Raw genomic sequence first — 12,106 nt, 5'->3', positions numbered from 1 at the left:
TCCTGAAGAAAGAAGATTTTGCACTTGGAAATGGAGACGTTATTGAATCCATGGAAGAGGGCGAGTTCTACAAGTATTTAGGATTCCAACAGGCCAAACTAACAGAACATACACAAATAAAGCAACGATTAATTAAAGAATACCAAAGTAGGTTAAACGCTATACTTAGAACACAGTTAAAGCAATAAACACACGTCGTCCCAGTACTCACATACTCTTTTGGAGTTGTACATTGGACTCACACAGATCTCGAGCAACTTCAAAGGAAAACAAGAACAACACTTACTAAGCATAAACATCATCATCCTAAATCATTAATTCCAAATGATTGCTTGATTACACTTGTCTATAATAATGTTACTATTTAAACTGAAGTTCATGAGTAACCAGTATGACTTTATAAGAATAGCTTTAGATAGACACTGTTCTTCGAATTGACTACCAATAGTTACGTGTTTGGAATAAATGGAAAGGATGGATTTGATGTCCATTTGTGGTCAAGTTTAGTAGCGGTTTGGAGTCGGCGGTTATTTTTGGTGGTGTTACCGGGACAGAAGTGCTTAGTGAGTAACAAGAGTGAGGGGCGTGCTTTCGTCTGGTGGATTTTTTCCTTGGGTTGAGGGTCGACGGAACAGGTAGGAGTTCTCTTTGCATCTTCAAAACGGAGGAGGCAGTCGGTCCTCCGGGGGAGGCATTGGACCCGGAGTGGTCGGGCCAATGCCAAGAGACGGTTCCTCTCCGGGTTACTTCCGGGTTAACCGAATTGGAAAAATTCCGGAGTATACGGGCAGGGTTACCGCGGGACCATGTCTACGCGGTGTTCTTAGAGGGGGTCACGCCCCTAAAGCGTCTCCGGCCGGCGGAAGTGTACCAGGCACTGAAACCTCACTTTCCACGTCCGGAGGTTTTGTCGGATGTTCGCTTTGCGCGGAACGGGTTTTTGATTATCAAGTCACGGGAATGGGAGGCAATAGAGGGGGCATTACACATAACGGATTTGGCTGGGTCCCCGGTTCAGGGGCGGTTGGCGCCGGACAGCGCTCAGACGGACTACCTCTTACGCGGGGTTGATACCTCTATTGCGGTGGAGGACATTTTGTTAGCCCTTCAGGAGGCCGGGCATCCGGTAATAGAGGTCCGCAGCATCCGGGCATCCGGTAATAGAGGTTTACGAGAAGGGTGGGTGACGTCCGCCAGCCAAGCCAGACGGTGTTATTCTCAGTGGCGAGTGCGGAACTTATTCCTTCGGTAAAAGTGTACTTTCAACGTTTCCCATGCGAACGTTTTATCCCGCGCCCGAGGCGTTGTGACCGCTGTTTATCTTTTGGTCACTCAGAAAAGTTTTGTCGGGGAAGACGTCGGTGCCCACGATGCGGGGAGGATCACGACCTAGCTAATTGTACACGTACGGAGGATAGGTGTTTCCGTTGTCACGGCGCCCATAGCGTTACATCGACAAATTGTCCGATATACCGTCAGGAAGCCCACATGTTGAAACTATGTGTGCAGAATCGTTGCTCATATGAGGAGGTCAAACAGAACCAACGGAGGGGCCCAAACACGTATGCTCAAACAGTGGCCGCTAATAAGTCACAGGCGAATAGGACAGATTCACAAGGCATGCGCCGAAGTGACAGAGACACGGGAGAAGGTTCAAATACGGTTGGCGCGATACTGCGGGAAGAGCAGAAGGCGATAGTACAGAGACTCGCGGTCCTAGAAGCAGCGGTGGAGGTCCTGCGAGTGGAAATACGGGCAATCAGCCAGAGGTTGGGAACTGCTGACTGGGTGCAGCAGAAGACGACGGGGGACCAGCTGGGGGATCGGATTCTTGTGGGCATGGAGGGGGTAGTAGGCCCGGGGAAGCGCCCGCCACGAAAAGCGGCCGAAGGTGATGCTCAGCATCTTAGTAAGAAGAAGAAAGGGCTCACTCGTACACAGAGACAGGTAGCAGTATACTCAGATACGGAGGAGGTTCCAGCATGGGAGGATGTAGAGAATGGTATGGAGACTACGCAAGCGCCATCGATAGAGGATGTTTCTCCAATGTCGGCAGCGGAGCTGGTTAAGGTACGTCGACGCCAATCGCTCGGGAAACCTAATAATGGCTAATAGGACTAAGGGGCAGAAAGTGGTACGAGTCGTCCAATGGAACGCGAGGGGGGTACGGAATAAAAGGGAATTACTTCTAACGGCGGACTGGTTTACTGAGGCGGACGTTATCCTTATACAAGAAACCTGGCTGGAGCCGGGGATCAGTTTTGGGTTACCGGGTTTCACGGTTTTCCGTTCTGACCGCCCGGACGGACAGGGTGGGGGCCTCCTTACAGCGGTGGCGAACAGGTGGCCGGCTAGTCACAAACGGCAGGGGGTGACTGAGGTAGGGATTGAGTACCAGGACACGTGGGTCTTTGTGGAGGATAGGCCTTTGTCGGTGGTGAACTTGTATGCCCCTCATGGAAGGCTCACGGGGGAGGATATAGACGATGCCATCCAGGGGCTCCATAGGCCACGTCTGGTCGAGGGGGACTGGAACGCTCGCCACCCCCACTGGGATGCGGACTGCAAGAAGCCGGACAAGGCGGGTAGGATACTCTTTGACTGGTTGGTAACGGCGGACTTCGGGAGTCTAAACACGGGAGAGCCTACGCACTTTAGCAACAGCGGCGGCACCGCCATAGACATAACACTGTGCTCGACGGACTTGATTGGCAACGTAACATGGAAGATCAGCGGGGACGAATTAACAAGTGACCATCACCCAATAGTAATGTCGGTGAAAATGAAAGGGGGCCCACAGATGGGCGTAAGACCTCGACTCTGGAAACGCACAAATTGGGGACAATATACGGAAACAATCAAGGAGAGAAGCGTTACCAAACCTGACACATACCAGGACCTACTGGAGAGGATTCAGCAGGCAGTGGTGGACACGACGACAATCTCCCGTGCCCTGCCACGGGGCCTTCCGCCCTGGTGGATGTCGGAATGTAGGAGACTGAGGGCGAAAAAACGGAGGGCTTTACGTCTGGCCAAACGGCTGGTGTCTCAGTGCAAGTGGAACACATATAAACGAATCAGTGCGGAACTACGAAGAATGGTCCGACGACTGCGACGAGAGTGGTGGTTTCGGGCTTGCGGGCGGCCACTCGACCATTCCTCTCTCTATCGGATTTTTCGACGGCTTCGAGCCCCCAAGGACGCAGCTGCAGAGCATTGGGTCCTAACACACCCTGAGGTGTTGGTGGAGCCTACGGATCAAGCAGAGGCGATGGCCACGTACTTCGGGCGCCCCAGATTGCAGGGATGTTTTGCGCCCCAACGGGAAATAGACCGACCGAGTGTGGGAGGGGAGAATAAGCAGTTCACGCTCCACGACATCAACCAAGCGATCCGGAAAATGAAATCTACTGCGCCGGGACCGGACCAAATTGGGACCCAGGCACTGAGGGCTTTGCCGGAAGTGGGGAGGCGGGACCTCCTAGACCAGTTCAATAGGATATGGGATACAGGAGAATGCCCACCAGAATGGAAACTTGCCACGATCGTACCTATCGCCAAGCCAGGTAAACCAGCCTCCAACGTCACATCATATCGACCCATTTCGCTAACATCGCATATCGCTAAGACCTTCGAAAGAATGGTTCTACAGAGAATCCAACATACATTGGTGAGAGACAATCAGATTGAGGCAGACCATTTTGGGTTCTTACCATATCGTGGAGTGGAGGAGGCCCTAGTGGCGATACATCACCATATAGCATTGGCCCGGGGTCAGAACAAGTGGACATACCTAGTAGCCCTGGATTTGGAGGGGGCTTATGATTCGGTCTGTCAACAAGGGCTTTTGGCCAAGTTGGAGCGGTTGGGAATACGGGGTAAGGCCATCCGGTGGCTAGAGTCCTTCCTCTTACATAGAGAGTTTAGAGTGCGTTGGAGAGGAGTATTGTCGGAACGCCACAATTTTGTGCAGGGGGTCCCGCAAGGAAGTGTTTTGGCCCCCATGTTGTTTACCTGCTACATGGCAGACCTGTGGAAAATAATGCCGGCATCGGTGAAGACGATCGTGTATGCTGATGATATCTTCATCATTGCTGCTAGTGCGAATCAAGCATGCGCGGTACGGTATGCACAGACGGCGCTTACGGCACTCGACCATTGGGCGTCAACTTGGAGTCTCTCCTTTTCCGCACAAAAAAGTGGGGTGTTGGACCTATCCCCTAAGCAGCGAAGGCCAGCAGTTAATTTGACCACGGGGTCAGGGGTGATCCCCCAAAGGGCGGCGTTGAGGATTCTGGGGATTATGTTTCACAATACTTTTACCTGGCGGGTGCATGCGGACTTTTTACGATCGAAACTAACGAAAGCTGGGACAATATTGAAATACTTCACATCACGGCGGAACGGGGCCAGACGGGAAAGTCTGCTGAGAATCATAAAGGCGGTAATGGGGCCAATGGCGGAGTTCGGGGCGCCGGTGTTAGTGGGGGCACCGAGGACGACGATGGCCTGGATAGAGGGGCCAATACGGGAGGCATTGCGGACAGCTTTGGGAGTGCCACGCATGACTCCTCTGAGATCATTATATGCAGAGACCAGTTACATCCCATTGAAGGAGCGGCTCCGGTTGAAGGCATTAAAGATCGGGATGGGTAACATTTCCAGAGGACGATATAGCCCGTTACAGCGGATCTTGGAGTCGAAGGAAGGTCTCCAATATTACAAATGGAGGAAGAATCAACAGCCATACGTAGTCTGGCTATATGAGGAGGCACGCCGTTCAAACCTCCCACTTAACCGGATCTACAGACAACAGTCGGCGCCGCCGGAGGCGGAGGTAGTACAAAGGAGACTGAGCTTGAGAGATTACAGGGAGGTGGAAGGACTACCACCGGAAGTGCATCAGCGCATTTCTGCTGGGTAACGGATAACAAGTGGCCAAAGTGGTTACTGATGGGGGTGGATGCCTCGAAGTCGGAGGGCCGTGTATCGTTAGGGTTAGTGGTCCCAAAGCAGGGGAGGTCAGAGGCCTGGTTACTTAATGAGGCCTGTAGTGTGTTTGGGGCGGAGGCACAGGGGCTCCTCTGGTCTCTGCGGGTGATGAGGGAGACAGATGAGCCGTGCGCGGTCTTTTCGGATAGTTTGTCGGTCCTTACAGCAGTGGCGAACGTGGGGTTTTCTTCCCCGGGGGTAATTATAGATATAGCAGCGGGCTTGGGATTAAGGCGGGAAGCATGTGTGGCAGGGTGGACCCCTGGGCATACAGGAGTTCTTATTAACGAGCGCGCAGACAGGGCGGCACGGGTCGGGGAACCTGACGGATCGATTTGGCGGTCGTTGATGCCACGAGACATGGCAAGAGCAGTCAGGGAGAAGGTAGTGCTCCGGCTTACGGAGTGTTGGACAGCAGACTTGAGGAGAAAGAGCAGGGATTATCTCAGTCCGTTTATCAACTGGCACTATAACTACGCGTCGAACAGATACATGGAGACTCTTCTTGCGCGCTTGCGTACGGGGACGGCCCCTTTGAATGATTTTTTACACTCCAGACGGCTGTACGATACGCCTCACTGCCCTCACTGTAAGAAGAGGGAAACGGTAGCGCACTTCTGGCTAGAGTGTCCGGAATATGCTAAAGTTTGCAGTGACCTGGGAACTGCCCTGGGTGTCAGACTGACAGAAACGAGTACTTTGTGGGAAGTATACGCGCCGACGACACAGATCACACCCCGCCATCTAGTGATGGCGTTAGAAACATATATCGCACGAACTGGACGATTTAAGTAAGGGAACCTGAGAGTGGGGAATTCGGAGAAAGAGCCTAGAAAGAGCTAAAATCTCCATATTAACGAAGAAGAAGAAGAAGAAGAAGACACTGTTCTTCTTTAAGGTTGATGTTATTTCCTCTTATTGCTGATTTATGAATTTCCAGTACCTTGAGAGTTTGGATATGTGGCACTGTTTGATAATATATGTGTTTGATGTATGTTCTATTTTGCATTCTAATTCGGTTGTGTATTCAGACCTGAAAAAGGTCTGTTTAAGATCAAAAACATTAGTCGCTAATAAAAAAATTTTCAAATGGAAGTACAAAGGTTTTGTGGATGTTTTTTATTATAACTAGACTCAGTTCATTCGTATTGCTGTAGAATTATAGCAGATATGAAACATAACAGGCACAATTCAGTGTTTCATGAACACTGCACCATAATTGGTTGTAATACTAATAGAGAGACTGTGAAATTAATTGAATAAAAAATCAATACCTATAAGAGATTAACAAATAGACTTATATTAAAAATAAACAAATCCTAAAAAGAAATCCAAGTGTATAATTAGTTCATGCTAAAGATCATTCCCATCATTGTTGCTCATCAGTGTTGCTCATTTCCAAATAATACCAGAAAATTTTCTATTATTTTTAATTTTTTAATATGTGTAATGAATAAGAAATTATTGATTTTTGTAAAAAAAGACAAAGATTGTGATTTATTATCAGCCACTATATCAATATATAAGTTAAATAATAATGTATAAACAGAACGTAAGCTAGAACCATTCCACTAAAGACAAATTTTTTAGATAGAGCAAAATGTATTAGTATTATCAGGGAAGGTTGTACAAGGAAGAGTGGTTTAACCTTATTAAATGTATATTCAGTGATTTTAACACAATATACATTGATGTATTGTTGAGATGTTATTTTTAAAATGGGCACCAGAGTAAAAAAAAATGTTGATAATTGTTGGTTGTAATTACAGTAGAGCGTTGTTTATCCGAAAGAATTTCAGTCGGCAAATTTAAATTTTCGCTAGTGCTGTGGCGCTGCAATCTTTGGCTATATCTTGGGCTACTCCAATATTTTTTTGTTTGTGTATGTTTTAGCTGGCAGCACTGTCACTTTTGTGTGGTGTTTTTCTGAGGACTGTGTATCATGCTGAATCGAACATTTTGATACTAGATAACTTCTAAAGTATAAATTTTTTTTTTGTTTTTATTTTTTTCAATATATTTATTTTGTTTGTATAAAATAAAGAAATAATTTTTAACGATATAATAGCCATGATTATTATTCTAAAAAGTTTACATTAGGCTTAACATCGACGAAAATTCAACATGAAGCAACACGCAACGGAGAAAAATTTCAACATTGGATAGGTTAATGTATTTTTTCGTACATAATCGGTTATCCAAAAAATAAGTTATCCGAACAACCCCAGTCCCCAATTGATTCGGATAAATGACTGAAGAGGGGTTATCTTTGTAAAATCAAAAATGCATTTTGCTTGGAATTTTGTTACTCAGTGTCAAAAAATGTTTAAATAAAATTAAGTTTTTTAAGTGTTTTGTCAGTTTTGCAAAATTGCAATACAATTATTGGACAATTCGGGTTTGGACAGTTCATTACAGTAGTGAACATACTGTATATCAGTGTTTTTCAACCTGTGGGTCGCGACCCCCCAGGGTGGTCATAAAGCCTTACACCGGGGTCGTGGGTAAAAGAAAAAGACAGGTGTTTGTAGATCCTACACTACAATAAAAAAACTACAATTTCAGTGAGAAGGCTGTGCCTGTTTATTTTACAGTACAATTGGTTTTTCGATTGATATTTAGGTCTCAACAGAAAGAAAATTAAATACATAGTTTTTAAAATCATTGATATAGTTTTAATATGGTCCTGGTGGTCGCCAGAATTTTTTAACTTGTAAAGGGGTCGCATATTCAAGAAGGTTGAAAAACACTGCTGTATATGAACTGTTAAGAATAAGTCTTGTAAGAAAGAGATTGTACTGAAATTTTGTAATTAAAAAAAATCACTAAACTGGACATAGTAGAACACAGACCTAATGCCATTGAAACAAATGAAAATAGACACTAGGAACAGATTTACTTCTTACATCCCACTTTTAGTAACATGTTTTTCAAATTTTTCACAAATGCATTTTGACAAATTTGTAACATTGGGATTATTTAATTCATTTATTGAAATGGATATAAAAGAGTATTTGTTGTAACAGGAATTTAAATAAGTATGGCAGGGCTGTAATTTCTTTAAAAAAAATTATTATTAAATTAATTCTTCACATTTCTAGTATTTAATAATATAAGGAGCCCTATTTATCTGGCTTAAAGAGTACCAGGCCTTATCAGGAAGATCAAAAATCAAGATAATCCAGAAAATTCCTTAACAATCTAAATAATAGTTTAAACATTTTATTTTATATTTCTAATTTCTTCTCCATCACAAAAGCACTTTGTTTTTTAGACATCACTTTCATGGTATTTACTTCACAAAAGATTGAATGTGACTGAAACTCAGCAAAAGAATAGTAGCTGTGGATGTTGAGTGAGTAATAAACGGCAAAGTCACTAGGTTATAAACAATAAACTTATTAACATGTTGACTGACATGAAAAGCACAGCATTTTTATTTAACAAGGGAGTAGAATTTTTCATAATTGAAAATCTTAAAACATTAGAAAAAGATCCAACAAGATATTAAGTACTCAAAGAGCACTCCCATGGAGTGCATAAAAATGATCATATGCCAATTCACAGAAAACAAGTCTATTCTTGCAAGCTGCAACATTGCACTTAGAAATGCTAACTACATTCTTGCCTTAGATTTTTTTCATGTGTATAGTTTTTCGTATGTCTACCTTTCATACTTCCGAGATGAATTATATTTTATAATCTCATTTAACATAGTTACAATGTAATGGAATAATAATTTGAATCACTTATTCTGATAGAACACAAAATGTTAACAAAGCATGTAGCCTATTAGTTGCTTGTACAAAATTCTCAACTGTTTAAATCATAACAATTGTAGGATACTAAAACCAATGTTTACAATTATTTAAATCAGTTTTTAATTAACTAATATAAATTACTTAATGCTTAATTCTATATTGTGAAATGATATTTTACAAAATATACAGTCATTTATGTAAAAGAAAATTCAATCTATACAATTGAATGATATACACATAACTATAAGAATTAAAAATTTTATCTCCATTACAATTCATTTTATTTATTTTTATTCTACATATGTATATATTAATAAAAGATACAATAATTATAATGTAATTTCAACAAGATTTCTTTCAAACTATTCAACATAATTATAGCTTACAAATGTAGGTAGTGTGTGTACATTGTTATGTTACTTGCAAGTGTATTCAATGATGAGCAGCAGCTGCATATGCCCTTCCTTAACCAAACATTTAAAATACATACATAAAAAAATATGATAAATACTTAATGACTATTTATTCATGTTATTTTCTAATAGTTAAGAATAAATAAATCATTCTTTATGTGTGTATATATTTTATTAGATTTTTCTACAAAGCAAATTATCTAAAAGCAACTTTATGCACAAAACTATTCCTGAGGCCCTCTTGATTATGCTTAGATATGCCACAGATAGTAAGTTAGATAACATTAACATGCAAGATGCGATAAATATCCAAAATGCTTTATTTAGACCCAAAATTTAGCAAAACTAACATACAACTGAATATTTTCAACTTTAAAAAAACCATCGGGAATCAATGAATATTTAAGTGACAATATTATATATTCTATAAGCTTAATATCTATTTTTACAACATTGTGTAAATTATTGTTACAAAACTTTGGATATTGTGAATAACTGAGCAATTTTAGTATTTTTTTAGATATGAAAGCATTTTCTTTCATTATATAAAACAAAATACTGCTATTAGATTACTTTAAAATTATGACTAATAAATACAATCATACTGAATTTTATTAGGTTTGATAAATTTTCCATTATATAATAATAAAAATAGATTATTTCACTATTGTTTTAAAGAATTTTTTTTTACACTTCCTTCCTTCTTAGCATATTAAAGAGAGGAATGCTTATGTAATTTACAAAACAAAAATAACCATCTAACCTAAAACTATTTACAAAATTTAAATAAAACCTGAAGTTACCTATAGTAAATAAATCATTAAAACTTTCATCTTTACCTTCCTTATCAAAATTTATATATTTACTTAAACACAGTCACCTATCACAGACTATTAAGTGTATGGAATTTCAATTTCTTATAGTAAACATGATTCAAAATCAGTATATAAAGCCATATTTTTCTTTTTTGTGGTAAATTTATATAATCACACTCTTATTTTGCTATTGATATTGCCAACATTATTCAGACAGGCCAAAATGACCGTTTCATTTATTATATAAATTTTATAAGAGGTGCCAGATAAACACAATGACTGCTGACTGCTAGCAATTATGAATAAAGTAGTTCATATTACATATCCAATAATCATATTTGAAAATGTCATTTGATACACATCACTTTAAAATAAAACTCTATTCACATATGAATTTTAAATAATTTTAAAAATGAAATCAAAACAGAAGTAAAATCAATATAAAAATTAAAAATATATCTGTATTCCACATTTTTGACATTAAACAATTTAAATAAATTTACTAAATTAATTTTCTTTTTTATTTACAATCAAACAAGCAAATAATATTGATTCAAAAAATTGTTTATATATCATAACATGCATAAAGAATTTTAGTATTTGCCAATATATTACACAAAACATTACCGCTTTTAATACAGCATACTGCTCCATTACTTAAATATTGTTAACTATAAAATACGAATAAAGAATCCTAATAGGAATAATTGTTAATAAATAAAAATTTGCTTAGCTAATATTGTGTCACTTATTACTAATCACTTGTATAACATTATACATTAATATATTGGTAGGAGTTAGATTTGTGTGTATATACTCTATATAATGAATGATCTAAAATTAACTGGTAAACTGTAAACTTTATAAAATTTCAATATTTATCCAAGAAACAATGTTTTACACAATATCAATATTGTTTACTGTTACTTACTTAAATTTTGGCTGGAGTTATTTGAAGAGTTTAATAAGTTTATGTATTGTTAAATATTGGATGTGAAGATGACAATGAAATGAGAAGTGTGTAAAATAAGTCATGAGGACGATCATACCAATGACAACTGATTATTATTCCACAAAGTACATCAATAACAATGCATGGGATGTCTTACCGACTGCTAAATCGTACTTATTGCATATATCGAAATGCTCACAAAATATATAAGTAAACTCACCGGTTTTTCCACTATCGACGAAAGTGTTTCAGACGATAAAAAGATACGAAATCTTAAGCCTAACGTCAACGTCATTGAAATGTAATGAGACTAAAATATTTACAGTCTTCTAAAATTTTACGGTTGATAAATAATTGATTACTTTTATCATATAAAAACAAGCAATCGTCATTCGTATAATTATTATCGTTATTCAAGACGATCCTCTTCCACTTCGACATCACCCCAGAACATCCACCCGACGACGTGGCGACACCTGCCGACTCTGACTTGTTATGAATCTGCCATAAACGATGCTAATGCGAAGGAAAAATCTAATTGGTTATTTAACTGCCAATCATATTATGCCAGATCTTTAATTTGATATAACCGATATTAATGCATCGTAAATCTCTCTCGTCCGAAGATTTTTTAAATTTGCTTTTTAAGCTTTTTATATAATTCTTAAATTTTATCACTTTGCTTTTAAACTGTAAGCGGTGAGAAATATAGGTTACCTGTAAACAATGGTAGGTGGCCTATATTTAACACCTTCATTAAACCTTTAAATATTATTAAAAAAAACGTTCAATATTGTAAATTATATAAAAAATTTTTATTGAAAATAAATATAGCTTATAATTTATTTTCAAGTAAAGAGATAAACTTTTTTAAATGAAAATTTTATTCAAATCCTAATAAATATTTTAAAACGATTAAGGGACACACATTTTTTAAATTAAAATGACTTTTTGACTTTATTTATAGACGTATTTTTCTATAAAATTTTATTTTTATTAGCTTCTGTACTACAAAAATAAAAATAAATGTCGAAAATATTTATAAAACTTATTAAATTTATTAGTTTATTACTTGCATTTTTTTATTTATATTCGATAAAATTATCGAAATCCGGATTCAAATGGCTGCGTGTTTTGATTATATTTTCCAGTTGTCAATCTACCGGAAATAAA

At 39.2% G+C, this 12,106-nt stretch overlaps 1 protein-coding gene across 1 annotated transcript in view; it reads right to left on the bottom strand.

Annotated features, from left to right (window-relative positions):
- LOC111628216 (alpha-1,3-mannosyl-glycoprotein 2-beta-N-acetylglucosaminyltransferase-like) overlaps positions 1-11,410 on the bottom strand; it is a 75,400-nt gene extending 63,990 nt beyond the window's left edge. The window contains exon 1 of the mRNA XM_023371956.1: positions 11,154-11,410. The gene's annotated coding sequence lies outside the window, so the exon portion shown is untranslated. The remainder of the gene's footprint in view (positions 1-11,153) is intronic.
- Between the last annotated feature and the right edge of the window lie 696 nt (positions 11,411-12,106).

The sequence above is a fragment of the Centruroides sculpturatus genome, unplaced genomic scaffold, assembly GCF_000671375.1.
Source record: "Centruroides sculpturatus isolate CEXI.00-Female unplaced genomic scaffold, Cexi_2.0 scaffold458, whole genome shotgun sequence".
Classification (NCBI taxonomy): Eukaryota; Metazoa; Arthropoda; class Arachnida; order Scorpiones; family Buthidae; genus Centruroides; species Centruroides sculpturatus.
The sequence above is the reverse complement of the archived record's forward strand: the minus strand, read 5'-3'. Positions and strand labels throughout refer to the sequence as shown.